Genomic DNA, 13,508 nt, shown 5'->3' with positions numbered 1-13,508 from the left:
TCTCTTTTCTCCCACGTGCCATCTTCTTAATTCCACTTTACATGTTAAAATTTTCGTTTTTTTGGAAGTCCTGTTATCAAATAATTCTTTTAAAAATCCCAACGTTTCAATTCTCGAAATAATTTTCTAGAACTCTAACTTTAAATTTAACTTTCCCAAAATTCAAATTTTCAGTTCCAATATTCCAAAAATTCCATTATTCACGTTCATTTCGTTTAAACATGATTTTTGTTAGTATTATTATTATTCCATATTTATTTATTTATTTTTTTAAAAAATTTCGATCATTAAAGTTTAATTGTCAAAAAAAAAATCTGACTTCCGAATTTAATTTTCAATATAAAAAATTTCACTATTCACGTTCATTCGTTTAAACATTATTTTTATTATTATTATTATTATTATCATTCCATATTTATTTATTTATTTCTTGTAAAAATTCAAATCATTAAAATTCAATTCTTGAAAAATCTGACTGCCGAATTTAATTTTCAATCTCAAAATATTCCACTATTCATGTTCATTCATTTAAATATTATTCTCATTATTATTATTATTATTATTATTATTATTATTATTATTATTATTATTATTATTATTATTATTATTATTATTATTTCATTCATTTATTTTACAAATTCCAAAAATTAAAGTTCAAAATTTTCAAAATTCCGTTTTTCGAATTTAATTTTCAATTTCAAAAATTCCACTATTCACATTCAGCTGTTTAATGATTATTTTCGTTATTATTATTATCCCGTTCATTTATTTATTCACTTATTCATATATTTAAAAATCTCATCTCCAAATAATTTCTCAAAATCTCAATCTCTAAATTCGATCTCCCATCTCTAAAATTCTATTTTTCGCAATTATTTACCTAATCTTTATTATTTCATCATTATTATTATTTCACTCATTTATTTATTCACTTATTTGTTTATTAAAATTCCGTATTTAAATAATTCTTCAAAATTCCGATTTCCAAATTTAGTTCTCTGAAATTCCAATTCCTTTCAAATTTAATTACTAAAATTCTCATTCTTATATTTAATTTCTAAAAATCTAATTTTCAAATAATCTCTAAAACTCCAATTTTCAAATAAATTTCAAAAATCCAGTTTTCCCTTAAACAGTTTTAATTTCTATTTGGTGACGCATGTGGTACGTTTTGTGTTCTTTATTATACACTGACCCCATTTTTATTATAGCGCATGGTGGTTCGTTGCCCAGGTATGTACCCGTTTTCCCTCTAATCGTTGTCTATGCATGTCCTGATTCTCACATGTGCGTGATTTATCCTGAGTGTTCATTGATTTACTCATCCATTGCCATGATTGCTTCAATTTTATTAGTAGAGACCCGACTTAGGGACTTAGAGGGGTGTTACGGTCTTTACCGTACCTTCCTGATAAGTAACCTGACCCCCAAACCCGATCCGGTTTTTCACAGACCACCTTTTTCAAAATAAGGAGTCACGCTTAGGGTTTTCTTTCTTATTTTGTTTCCCTTTTTAAAAATAAAACAAAAATAAGTGGTGACTCCAAGTCAATTCTTTTAATAAATAAAATCATTTTCAAACCAAAATCGAGTTTCGCCATCGAGTGGGAAACGCATTGAGTCGAAATGCGGGGTCCACAAAATGGCGACTCCACTGGGGATCTTTTAGAGGGTCAAGCTTGAACTTAAAATGAAGCAAATGTGGCGTTTGATGAGTCGATCGGTGGGTACCTATTTCTTGATTGCACATTGAGAGTTCCCGATATCATTGGATGCATGCTTGGGTGTTTGTTTTTACTTGGAACATTGACATGTTGATTATGACGCTTGTTTATCTTGATTGGGGATTCTGATTGTGGCGATTTTTTTTTTCTCGTGCTTCATTGCTATTATTTGTTTGGGGACATTGATATGCTGATTATATTGATTGTTCATTTTACCTTGCTTAGCATAGTGACTCTGATTTTGCCATGTTTGTTCTGATTACCTCACATGCATGATTGATTCTCTCAGTTATATATTATCTTGTTTATCATGGAGCTTGCTATCATTGTCAGATATTCTTATCAATTAGCTTGTGTGTAGATTTGGATGATATATACCTGTTCTGCATGACTGTCTGTTGCATGACTTCTTCTTATCCTGATGTGATTGCATGAGTTGCCTGTTTGTGTGGGACACACACTTATCCCCTTATTTCCCAGTCCCTAGTCTCGGTCGACATTGTTTTCCTCGCTCTCGTATTTGATACGAGACTTGTTGCTTTGTTTGCTCTTCGGCCGAGCTAGTGATTAGGAGTAGGGTCTAGCGATGGGCTATATCTATGTTTGGGGGCGTTCTGGAGGTGGTCGACATATTGATGCTGATTGGAGTCCGAACTATGAAGCATTGTATAGCCCAGAGCTAGATTTCAGGATATTTGTGTGGCCAGTGTGTTTCATCTTCTGTTTTAGCTTCTTAGGGTTTTCGGATGCACCCACACCATCGCTGTGCACTTTAGTCGATTACTGAGTGCTGAGGGTTGCGAAAGCTTTCACCATAGGAAACCCCCTGGGATGTCGAGGTAGTGGATGTGTGGAGGTGATGACCACCTTGCATGGAAGCTCCCCGTCTCTTTGGAGGCGTGCAGAGGGTTGCGTACCGCCGGAGGGTACGATCGCTTATGCTAGGGATCTTTTGAAGTCTACCCATTTCCTCTTAGAGCCACCTTCACCTTGTAAGTTGAGCCGTAGATCATTCGACTAAGACTTCCTCCCTACGCGTGGGCGCATCTGAGGGCTTTCAGAGCCTCTTTAGTCACAGTTTGGATCTGATACTCCATCTTTTTAGTCTCCTGTCGAGAGTGCACTGAGATCCGGACGAGTTTTAGTACGATCGGATAGTCCGTCTTCGCTTGGATGCCTTGCTGGCTTCTGTTCAGATTATCATTTCTTTCGTAGTCTCCCTGGGACATGTTCTTATTCCGCTCTTCATGCTTTTTGGATTGGGTCTTGGTTCTCAGTTTGGATTTACCTCATTGGATCAGAGTAGAGGGGAGATTGATTCAGTTTTTTTAGAGAGGTCGGATATGTATCAGCGGGTTGTCACAGTTGATCAGTTCACGACCGCCATGGCTTCTATTCAGGGGGCCTCGGCCAGTCCCAGACAGGAGATAGACAGTCAGCAGAGTAGACAGTTTGTAGTTCAGGATGAGACGCCTTGTGATTCACTGCCACATCTACCACCACCACTTGGCTCGACAGTGCCGCGGGCCCCACCATATATGTTATGTGGTCATTTTGAGGTTGCCTCACTTGCGGTAGTCTAGACCACAGACCTTGAGGATGCTCATGCATGTGTAGATCGTATTGAGTAGCGTATCAGGCAGTTGAGATTATTTGGTAGTTCATCGACTTGGGACGATCTTGATAGTATACCAGTGGCCAGTCCACCAGCCAAGTTCAGGATGCCTGACATTGAGAGGTACATGGTCGTCGATTGTCTCTACACTTATCTGCGACTCTACAGTACTGTGATGAGGGCCCATGGGTTAGACGGGTCACAGATGATCGCCATGTTTCCTTTATCTCTGAGTGGTGCAGTCCAGCGCTAGTTCACATCTTTGGAGTCCTTGCGAGGCAGGACATGGGATGACCTAGCTTAGGAGTTTTTGTGACAGTTTTCATTTAAAACTGTCGTAGAGGTGTCGAGGAGAGAGCTTGAGGGTTTCAGACAGAGATCAGATGAGTTCATTTCTTCCTTCATCTCCCATCGGCAGGGGAAGATAACAAAGATTGTTGATAGACCATTACAGAGGGATGACTCAGTCTTGAGGGTCATTAGAGGATTGATCAGGGATCCTAGAGGGAAGTTCAGACCCAACTAGAGCAGACCTTATTTCATCAGGGAGTTGACCCCAGAGGGCGCTGCATGGTTGATGGATTTAGATGGAAACCGATTCTCAGAGCCAACCAATGTGGATCAGCTAAAGAGGTACTATGTTTGAGACCATGGTTGCAGGATGGGTGGCCGTCATTTCGGTTAGCCATTACCTTGTTATTCCTTTATGATACATAGTCCGTTGCTAGCCCATTGAGCCTCGCATGCGCATTATAGACTTTCTTTCTTATCGCCTTGCTCACATTTTCACACCGGGATAGGGGCCCTTTAATGTATGCATGCATTGTTTGGTAGTTTCATGAGCTTTGGACCTAGGGGCATGTTTTTCTCATTATCTTTTCCTATCACTACACCTCTGCATTTTCATCTCATCTTATTGGTTATGCTATTCATCTCTTCTTCCTTATCCTATCTACTATTTGTTTGTCTCATATTCTCTCCACCCTGAGTGGTGAGCCTCCTCAGTTCATCACATGGAGGATAGTCACATCATTTCCACCATCTATCTCACGGACATTGGTTTAGAGATCCTTAGTTTGAGAAGGTCATCTCGTAAGAGAGAGTTTTGGGTTGCCTTAGCACTTGGGTCGGTGTCCATCCGTTATCGACATCGCCTTTGGGGTTCATTTGTTCATGTTCAGGGTATGTATATTTGTATATATGTAAAAAAAAAAAAAAAAAAAAAAAAAAAAAAAAAAAAAAAAAAGAAAAAAAGAAAAGAAAAAAAAAATCATCATTATTATTATTATTAGCACATGTGTGTATGTGCATAGTGTTCTCGATCATTGAGTATGTATATTGATGTCTGGGGGTCATTTTTATCGAGTATGTTCGTTATTGGGAGTTCGTATGTGAGCTCTCTGAGATCCCATGTTATTTGTATTGCTTCGTCATATCTATTTGTGAGAGAGATGAGTGACCTTCTCCTAAGGACTCCGAGTCATTGTCCTTTCCATCATTACATTCATTATTGATGTGACTTCACTTCATGTTTGATCTGGGTCGATCACCACTTTTCTTCACGTATTCATTGTTTCGCTATCGTTTTTATCGTTGCTTGTGATTCATCTCATTCCCTTCGCGTTTTATTCTCTCCTTACAGCGACCCATCTCAAGTTCGATGCTCATTTCGCATCATCATTACACATATCACTATCAGTTCATCCTGTTTCATTTGTCTCCTTATCGATATCATATTCACGTTAGGCATCCTTAGGTCCATGGCTCATGAGGATCACTATACATGTTGCATTTCATATATGAGGGCATGAGTTTTGATCATTGGGTATTTGAGCCTAGTTTTCTTTCGTTTCTATCACCCTATCACCTTGGCCTACGTTACGTCCCGTGTCTTAAGACCACCCTGAGGCCATGGGATCAGATGTCGTCTTCAACAGCCTCTACTTGGACAGGTGATTGAGATCTGGTTGATATTTAGATATTGTCATGCTTCTTCTTCTGGGAGTCGCCTCTTTGATGTGTAGGTCTGATTCAGTTGTGTTCGGATTACCAGGATCGTGAGTTTGATGATGATTGATTTGGTGTCACCTGATTTTTGACCTATCATACCTCTGGTGCCACATTGGGGCATATCCCATTTCATTTGGAGGTTTATGGATCCTCACAGATCTGCACGATCATTATCACTTACTGGATGCTCACTGAGACGAGGACATGGTCGCTACCTTACGGAGCCCCTGAGATCCATCTAGCTAGTTCCGCACTTCTCGACGCTTGGATACCATCATGCCTCTCCATTTGGGAGGTCATCTTGGATATATGTGCATGATTCAGTTATGGATTCGGATGATCAGTATTACGTGTTCGACGATAGATGACTTCATGTCATGTTGTTCTTCGGGCCTGTCGCGCACCTGATGCCATACTGGGGCATATTTTCCGTTTCAGATGAGATTTATGGGTCTTCACCTATGTCGCATGATCGATGATAAATGATTACATGTCGCCCGATTTCCGACCTGTCGTGCATCCGATGCCCATACTGAGGCATATTTTCCGTTTCAGATGAGATTTATGGATCTTCACTTATGTCGCATGATCGATGATAGATGATTTTATGTCGCCCGATTTTCGACCTGTCGTGCATCCGATGCCATACTGGGGCATATTTCCGTTTTGGGTGAGATTTACGGATCTTCGCGGAGGTCACGTGCTCGACGATAGATGATTTCATGACACTTGTTCTTTGACCTGTCACACATCCGATGACATACTGGGGCGTATTTCTGTTTCGGATGAGATTTACGGATCTTCATAGAGGTCACGTGCTCGACGATAAATGATTTCATGTCGCTTTTTCTTCTGACCCGTCCCACATTCGATGCCATATTGGGGGCATATTTCCGTTTTGGGTGAGATTCACGGATCTTCGCGGAGGTCACGTGCTCGATGATAGATGATTTCATGTCGGCCGATTTTTGACTTGTCATACGTCCGATGCCATACTGGGGCATATTACCGTTCTGGATGAGACTTACGGATCTTCATAGAGTTGCATGCTCATCCCCACTTACGAGATACACATGGACACGATGTTTCCTCCGTGGAGCCTCTCAGGAGTTACCCAGTTAGGCCTGCACTTCGCGACGCCTCGATGTCATCATGTTTTCCTTCCGAGAGACGCCCCTTTTGATCTATGGGTCTGATTCAGTTGTACACGTGGATGATTTGGATCGCGCATTCGATGACGGGTGATCTGAGCTCATCTGGTTCTTCTGACCTATCACACATTGTGTTTGATAGCTCTTATGTGAGCGATACTCGGGATTGATTCGAGAGCGTTTTGATTGTGATGGACCAGAAGTTATGGTATGACCCTACACTGGGGCATAGCCATCTCAGAGAGTTTTTTTCTATTGGATGACCATTATGTTGAGGCATACTCTTCTCAGTCGATGACGGATTTTTGAGCCACGTCCATTCCTCGGAGGATATCAGATGTCCTTTTTCACATTGGAGCATGAGACATGATTGGCGCATTTCATCTGGTGTACTTTACACAGGCGCATGCCCCTTTTCAGTCGATGATGGTTTTTTTTAGGCGTAGTTGTTCCTTGGAGGCGATTAGATTCATTTCACATTGGAGTACGAGATATGATCGGTCGATATCTTTGATATGATCATAGAAGCATAGCCCTCTCATCATCGGTGACATATTTTTGAGATGATTGGATCAGGACACGGGCGTTTATGAGAGCATGTAGCCGAGCTTAGTCATTTCAGGGTTTGCCCTATACTGGGGCATAACCCTTTCATTGGAGGTTGATCTTAGAGACTCCAGTCCACATTGGGACATGATTTTTCTTTAGAGGAGGTCAAATACTCTCTTCACATTACCACGATGACTTTGAGAAGCAGAGGTTCATTTTGATCAGATGATGTATGATTGGTTATACTCTTCTCATGGATGTTTGTTTTGGAGACGCTTACACTGGGGCATAGCCCGCTCGTCTTGGTGATGATCTTGTGAGATGACAGTTTATGTCAGACACATACTTCCCAGGGTTTATCTTGCACTGAGGACTTACCCATTTTGAGATGATGCATTCATACTGGGGCATACCTACCTTGTTGATTTTGACATTGAGACTCCACTTCCTGTTTATGATCGCTGCTCTCGATGGATTATAGAGTCATTGGCACCCTGAGTTCGATATTCTCGACGTACTTGGTCCGACTTGGGTACCCACTTTCCTTTGTTACACACCTATACATTCTACATTGGACTCTGTTATACCTGCACTCATCTTATCAGAGCCTCTCATCTTTTGAGCCCACATATTTCACCATCTTAAATGACCTTATCCTCTTATCTTGATCAGAGGAAGATTTGGACTAGTCTTGAGCTTTCCAGTTGAGTTTTCACACGTCTTTGGACATTAGGTTCAACATCTTCCATGATGGTAGGGCTTGTTAGATTGTTGATGTATTTGTGATGATGTTCTCATGTTGATAGTTGACACGTCGTGTCTTGATTTGCTTACATTTCAGACCTAGAGTTTTGGTTAGCATTTGTTTGATCCATTATTTTGGTTTTACTTTGTCAGCATAGTTTTGGTGATGTTTGGTCTTGTTTTAGCATTTGTTCATTGAGGCTCTGTACATGTTTTTCATTGCATCGTCATTGAGCATATCCCAGAGAGTCTTGTTTGGTGACATTCTATGTCTTATGTTGGTTACTATTTTACACTGGGGCATACCCCCATCCTTGAGTCCACCAGATCTTTTGCGTACTTTCTCACTACCCAGTCTATTTCTTGGTCTTTACGAGTCGTCACACTGGGGCATACCCTCTTTAGTGCTTTTCTACTGGGGCATACCCCTTCTCTTTGGGTTTACCGTGTCTCATGTTGATTTCATGGTTATCAGACCCATTTGTTGATCTTTATGAGTTATTACTTAGGGCATCCCCCTACTGTCATTTTGTTTGGGGCATCCCCCCACTGTCATTTCGCATGGGGCATCCCCCTGTTGCTATTGTCTTTTCGTTTGGGGCATCCCCCCACTGTCATCTTTTTTAGGGCATCCCCCTATTTTCATTTCGTTTAGGGCATCCCCCTATTGCCATTTTGTTTGGGGCATCCCCCCACTGTCATTTCGTTTGGGGCATCCCCCACTGTCATTTCGTTTAGGGCATCCCCCTACTGTCTCTTCGTTTGGGGCATTCCCCCCACTGTCATTTCGTTTGGGGCATCCCCCCACTGTCATTTCGTTTAGGGCATCCCCCTACTGTCTTTTCGTTTGGGGCATTCCCCCACTGTCATTTCGTTTGGGGCATCCCCCTACTGTCATTTCGTTTAGGGTATCCCCCTATTGTCATTTCGTTTAGGGCATCCCCCTTTATTTTAGTTATTTCACCACCATGGATTTTCATCCTTGGGCTTTCGAGATTATCACCACCATAGATCAGACATCTATGGGCTTTGATCGGTTTTTCACCATCATAGATTTTCATCTGTGAGCATTTATTTTAGTTATTTCACCACCATGGATTTTCATCCTTGGGCTTTCGAGATTATCACCACCATAGATCAGTCATCTATGGGCTTTGATCAGTTTTTCACCATCATAGATTTTCATCTATGAGCATTTATTTCAGTTATTTCACCACCATGGATTTTCATCCTTGGGCTTTCAGATTCACCACCATAGATCAGACATCTATGGGCTTTGATCAGTTTTTCACCATCATAGATTTTCATCTATGAGCATTTATTTCAGTTATTTCACCACCATGGATTTTCATCCTTGGGCTTTCGAGATTATCACCACCATAGATCAGTCATCTATGGGCTTTGATCAGTTTTTCACCATCATAGATTTTCATCTATGAGCATTTATTTTAGTTATTTCACCACCATGGATTTTCATCCTTGGGCTTTCGAGATTTTCACCACCATAGATTTTCATCTATAGGCTTTGATCAGTTTTTCACCATCATAGATTTTCATCTATGAGCATTTATTTCAGTTATTTCACCACCATGGATTTCCATCCTTGGGCTTTCAGATTCACCACCATAGATCAGACATCTATGGGCTTTGATCAGTTTTTCACCATCATAGATTTTCATCTATGAGCATTTATTTAAGTTATTTCACCACCATGGATTTCCATCCTTGGGCTTTCAGATTCACCACCATATATCAGACATCTATGGGCTTTGATCGGTTTTTCACCATCATAGATTTTCATCTATGAGCATTTATTTTAGTTATTTCACCACCATGGATTTTCATCCTTGGGCTTTCGAGATTATCACCACCATAGATCAGTCATTTATGGGCTTTGATCAGTTTTTCACCATCATAGATTTTCATCTATGAGCATTTATTTCAGTTATTTCACCACCATGGATTTCCATTCTTGGGCTTTCAAATTCACCACCATAGATCGGACATCTATGGGCTTTGATCGGTTTTTCACCATCATAGATTTTCATCTGTGAGCATTTATTTTAGTTATTTCACCACCATGGATTTTCATCCTTGGGCTTTCGAGATTTTCACCACCATAGATCTTCATCTATAGGCTTTGATCAGTTTTTCACCATCATAGATTTTCATCTATGAACATTTATTTCAGTTATTTCACCACCATGGATTTCCATCCTTGGGCTTTCGAGATTATCACCACCATAGATTTTCATCTATGGGCTTTGATCAGTTTTTCACTATCATAGATTTTCATCTATGAGCATTTATTTCAGTTATTTCACCACCATGGATTTTCATCCATGAGCATTTCAATTATATCACCATCATAGATTTTCATCTATGAGCATTCATTTCAGTTATTTCACCACCATGGATTTTCATCCTTGGGCTTTCGAGATTATCGCCACCATGGATTGGCATCTATGGGCCTTTTTTATTGTATCACCACCGTAGGTCTTCACCTATGGGCCTCCTAGTTTAGCTTTTAGAGTTAACCTTTTGGTTTGGCTTCCACTATTATTTTCTAGTTTAGCGTTTAGAGTTAGCTTTTTGGTTTGGCTTCCAAAGCCGTTGTTTTTCTCAGTTTAGCGTTAAGAGTCAGTCCCGTCATTCAGCAGCCACATCTCCTGGTATTCATATTCACTGGCATTGCACATCCTGCCTTCAGGGGTTTTGGGCTTTCGAGATTTTCACCACCATAGATTTTCATCTATAGGCTTTGATCAGTTTTTCACCATCATAGATTTTCATCTATGAGCATTTATTTCAGTTATTTCACCACCATGGATTTCCATCCTTGGGCTTTCAGATTCACCACCATAGATCAGACATCTATGGGCTTTGATCAGTTTTTCACCATCATAGATTTTCATCTATGAGCATTTATTTAAGTTATTTCACCACCATGGATTTCCATCCTTGGGCTTTCAGATTCACCACCATATATCAGACATCTATGGGCTTTGATCGGTTTTTCACCATCATAGATTTTCATCTATGAGCATTTATTTTAGTTATTTCACCACCATGGATTTTCATCCTTGGGCTTTCGAGATTATCACCACCATAGATCAGTCATTTATGGGCTTTGATCAGTTTTTCACCATCATAGATTTTCATCTATGAGCATTTATTTCAGTTATTTCACCACCATGGATTTCCATTCTTGGGCTTTCAAATTCACCACCATAGATCGGACATCTATGGGCTTTGATCGGTTTTTCACCATCATAGATTTTCATCTGTGAGCATTTATTTTAGTTATTTCACCACCATGGATTTTCATCCTTGGGCTTTCGAGATTTTCACCACCATAGATCTTCATCTATAGGCTTTGATCAGTTTTTCACCATCATAGATTTTCATCTATGAACATTTATTTCAGTTATTTCACCACCATGGATTTCCATCCTTGGGCTTTCGAGATTATCACCACCATAGATTTTCATCTATGGGCTTTGATCAGTTTTTCACTATCATAGATTTTCATCTATGAGCATTTATTTCAGTTATTTCACCACCATGGATTTTCATCCATGAGCATTTCAATTATATCACCATCATAGATTTTCATCTATGAGCATTCATTTCAGTTATTTCACCACCATGGATTTTCATCCTTGGGCTTTCGAGATTATCGCCACCATGGATTGGCATCTATGGGCCTTTTTTATTGTATCACCACCGTAGGTCTTCACCTATGGGCCTCCTAGTTTAGCTTTTAGAGTTAACCTTTTGGTTTGGCTTCCACTATTATTTTCTAGTTTAGCGTTTAGAGTTAGCTTTTTGGTTTGGCTTCCAAAGCCGTTGTTTTTCTCAGTTTAGCGTTAAGAGTCAGTCCCGTCATTCAGCAGCCACATCTCCTGGTATTCATATTCACTGGCATTGCACATCCTGCCTTCAGGGGTTTGCGTCTGTCCTCATTTTCCTCACCATGTTATCCTGTGCTCATCACTTATTTGTCATTGCTCTTCCAGGTTTCTCCTCATTGCTCAGGACGTAGTCCTTTGAGTTTATGACACACACTTCGGTCATGTCGTTAGGCACCCTACACTTGGCACTTCCATGTATTTCTCTTAAGGCAGTCTTCCCGGGACGCATTCGTTCTTGTACTCCAAAGTGGTTCAACCGTTACTCATCTGTGGTATGGTACTCCGAGTCACTAGGGAGACTTCTTAGAGAGAGTCTGGGTCCTTAGTGTGACTTCAGAGTCATTTTGTGATATCCTTTGCTTTTAGGATTAGATCCTTTATGTTCGTCTGTTGACCTGAGTAGGTCCGTGTTTCATTGGTATCCCTGTGGGGGTCTCCTTTGTTCTTCGATAGAGCTCACTTCATCCCACTCATTACTCACACTTGCTTTTCACTCCAGTGTTCACATTCTTTACACTCGTGAGCTCTACCGAAGAGGGGCATATTTGTAGACCCCTCCTTGCAAGAGAAGAAGATTATTTTTTATTTTGGCTGCCACCACTCGAGAGAGGAGCTTTTTCTTTTTTTTGGTAGGGTGGGGGGACCCCTTTTCTGAAAAGAGGACAGCTTCATAGACGGCAAGAGACGTGGGCGGCCAGGCGGGTAGGTGCTGACTGGTGAACAGGAAGAGCAAGTAGTGACTTGCTGAGGAAGACACAAACAGGGAAAAAAAAAAAAAAACTAGATATCTGGGGGGAAGCTTCAGAGAGACGAGAGAGCTTTTGGTGGGTTTTAGGGGGAGAGAACGGTGAGAAGAGGAAAGATTCCGGGAGCTTTTGGGGGAGTTTTTCGGAAGCATTGTAGCCTTTTTTCTAGGATAGCTGGGAGAGAAGGCGGCTATAGGAGGAGTTTTTCATCAGAGAGCTTAAGGGGGATGTACCTTTGAGAAGGGGCGGGCTTTTTTGGGGGGGTGGCTAGGCTGAGAGAGATAACCAGAGAGAGGGAATTACCGAAGGAGCAAGGGAAGATAGAGTTGCAGGGAGGCAAAGGAAACGCTCCCAGGTATGACTTCGTGGACCTTTTTATTTATTTATTTATTTATTTTTTTTTGTATTTTCTTTATTATTATTTCTGGTTATTGTTTCTTTGGCTTGGATACGAGATTTTTGCTGGAAGTCTTGCACTTGTTAGTGTTGTCCTCAGGTCTATTTTGATGCCACTACTTGGTTTTCAAGCTCAACGTTGTTTGTTTTGGATTGTTCATTTTTTCTATGCATCCTTCTCTGTCCCAGTTCCCTTTCTCTCTCTCTCTTGAAACAGCTTTATGGATGAGGCTCCATGTTTGTCTCATGTGATATCTCTTGTAATGAGTTGCATGGTCATGTACACAATGATGAATACGGAGGGTGTACACGCATCATATGTTGCTTGTGGGTGTTTGGCATACTGCTGCAGTTGTGGAATTAGTGATTGCATCCTCTAGTTCTGCATGAAAGTGAGTGGAGGAGTGGATTGGTATGGGATACTTGGCATAATCCCCTTGGCCGATGAGGGAACTGTGAAGAAACAATGCAGGGAGCTGGCTCTTATGCTTTATCCTAATAAAAACAAGTCCATTGGTGCAGATGGTACATTTAAGTTTGTTTCAGAGGCTTGGAGTTTATTATCTGGCAAGAGCAAGTATTTGCTGAATGTTTCCCACTGATGGCATTGTTTAAACAAATTGGTGGATAAAAGTCAAAGACATAGTTTTTTTATATTA

General features: G+C 40.5%; 1 long non-coding RNA gene across 1 annotated transcript; it reads left to right on the top strand.

Moving 5' to 3' along the window:
* Positions 1-12,316: 12,316 nt before the first annotated feature.
* On the top strand, positions 12,317-13,508 carry LOC109121671 (uncharacterized). The gene is made up of 2 exons (XR_002028888.2): positions 12,317-12,808; positions 13,039-13,508. It is a non-coding gene; the product is annotated as an uncharacterized LOC109121671 (long non-coding RNA).

Source organism: Vitis vinifera, chromosome 18 (assembly GCF_030704535.1).
Source record: "Vitis vinifera cultivar Pinot Noir 40024 chromosome 18, ASM3070453v1".
NCBI lineage: Eukaryota > Viridiplantae > Streptophyta > Magnoliopsida > Vitales > Vitaceae > Vitis > Vitis vinifera.
This window is presented reverse-complemented; position numbering and strand designations above follow the sequence as displayed.